Here is a 2,520-nt window from a genome sequence, read left to right on the forward strand (position 1 = left end):
GACTATTAATGAGCTAGTTACAGAGAGACATTTCATTGTGAGGGCTGCCTAAATAACATAAAGGCATCTTGACTTCATAATTTGTGTCTAAGAATATGTTGCTTTGGAAAACACTTTTGCTTTTATTTCCACTAAAATGAGAAACTGTGGGTTCCTTCTAGGTTAATATTTTTTGAACAAGTTGAGACACCTGAGATGTCTTCGTGGGAGCAATATCCCAGGTGATTTCACATCCAAAACAGCTTAAAAGCAAATGACTTAGACATCCACACATAATACTACAGCAAATATTTAGACATAATTCTATATTTTCTCAGAATCAATGTAAGACTACCAGCACCTCCAATCTACAGGAAGTAGTATAGAAAACTACATTCTTCCAAAATAAAACTACACCCAAATTTCCAATATACAAATTTCAAATAAATAATGGTTTATTTTTATTTAAATGAGGTTGGTTATAAATGGTGAGTTGACATAATTAATCTCTTTCTAAAGAAAAAAAAGGTGACTGTGGTGTAACACTATAAAAATGTAGATTATTAAATCTATTTTAATCCAAAACCAACTATTAATCTCAAAATACATTACATGGGTATAGATTTTGTTTGTTTGATACAAATGTATGGACAAATTTTATACTAAATGTATATTTCTATTCTTGTTTAAGGTATTGTATTTATGCAGCTCTTTTAAAATGCAATATATAGTGTACAACCCAAATCTATAGTCATCTATAACAGTAAAAAATATAGACATATTAATTTGTCTAACTATGCAAACATATATTTCATAAGGATAGTTAATCTTCAAACACTCCAAAGGTCTCCAGAATATGACTTTTAAAATGTTTTAATAACAGAGAATTCTTTGGACATGAAATGTCCACTTCTGGCAGCAACAATTACTTCAAGAGCATAATGGGCATCAGATAAGCCCCTTATGGAGTTTGCCTTCAATATTGGAAGGCTAGCCATTTGTGAAAGAATGTTTTGTTGCCTGAACAGCTTTACAAAATTTCCTATAATCTTGAACGCAGGACCCATAAAACAATAACTGTGGAAATTGCCAAAAATGTGAGACAGTACGTCAAAGATCCTTCTTCAAGGAAGAATCTGTCAGGCATTCTTCAAGAAACAAAAAAAGTGACAGACAAATGTTAGCAAAGTAGGAAAGATAGTATTTCAATTCCCTGCATCACTGAGAAACTTATCAGACACTGTCAGTCTATAAGTTGAACCATTACTTATGAACTTTAGATGACAGTCCAGGCAGCCTAATGTCTCTGTCATTTTTAGAGCTTAGTCATTTATTTATAATAAATTTCCTTTTTAATTACATAATTATGTATCTTTCTGGGATCTTTGATGTAGTTGAAGAGTAGATAGTTTTAATTATTCTTTTCCTTATTTAGGAAAAATAATAAATTAAATATAAAACTTTAGACTCATAAAAATAAGAGGGATGGTAGAATATTTTATTTAATTTTGTCAAATACTAATACACTAAATCTTGTAACTGAAATCCTTAATAACTGCTTTTGTGTACATAATTTTACAATACTGAAGTTAAATCCTTCCTTTTAAATTAGATAGAAAGGGGGAAATTATGTGGAATGTCTTTCTGTATGCTATGAATAAGTTTTATATAGAGGCTGCAAAAGAAGGAGACTGTTCTCAGGGACAGCAAGACATGAAAAATAATGTTAACTGAATTTAGGAAGGTTGAGAAAGTTGATCCTGAGAACAATCTCCTTCTTTCCCACCTCTATATTTCTCATACATGAGGCCCAAACTGTAGTCCCTTCATTGGATATGTAAGTTTGAATAAGAAAGCCTCACACAGACTCATATATTTAAACATTGAAGTCTCACTTTGAGAAAATGTTTGGTAAAGATTAGGAGATGGTATCTTGTAGGTAGTGAGTCATTTTAAAAAGTTAGATTATACTAAAGAGTCAGGCTTTTTTCAGAGACTTCTTGTCTTGTTTCAGATTGAACTTGAGACCCTCAGCTGCTGTTCCAGCCACCAAACCTTGACTCAGTCATAGTCCACTCTAATATTCTGAAGCTTTAAGCATAATAAATGTGTTCATTTTATGTTGCCTTTATCTTAGTGTATTTTCATAGCAATAGAAAAATAACCAAGGCAAATATCCTTAGTGTTTTGCACTATGGTGAAGAAGTCTGTGAATCTAAGAGAAATGAACTTGCTCTGCCAGTGATCAGATTTTATTTCAAGTTCCGATGTGACCTATGGTAGATTCACATAACAATGGAAAATTGTGCTTTTGATTTATTTGATAGGTAGATCTCTCACTTCAAACAAAGTTTTCTTGATGGGATCTGGGATCTACTTATACAAAATTCTATCATGAACCAAGATGAAAGTCATTGAATAATAAACTGAAAGAATTAGAAACACACCTGGTTCTCATTTTAACCTGAGTGCACCATCCTCAAGGAGAAGAGAGGACATCCAAATACGCTAGGATTTTTTTTTTTTTTTTTTTTTTTTTTT

This window comes from Alexandromys fortis, unplaced genomic scaffold (assembly GCF_014885135.2).
Source record: "Alexandromys fortis isolate MF-2015 unplaced genomic scaffold, M_Fortis_MF-2015_v1.1 scaffold_448, whole genome shotgun sequence".
NCBI lineage: Eukaryota > Metazoa > Chordata > Mammalia > Rodentia > Cricetidae > Alexandromys > Alexandromys fortis.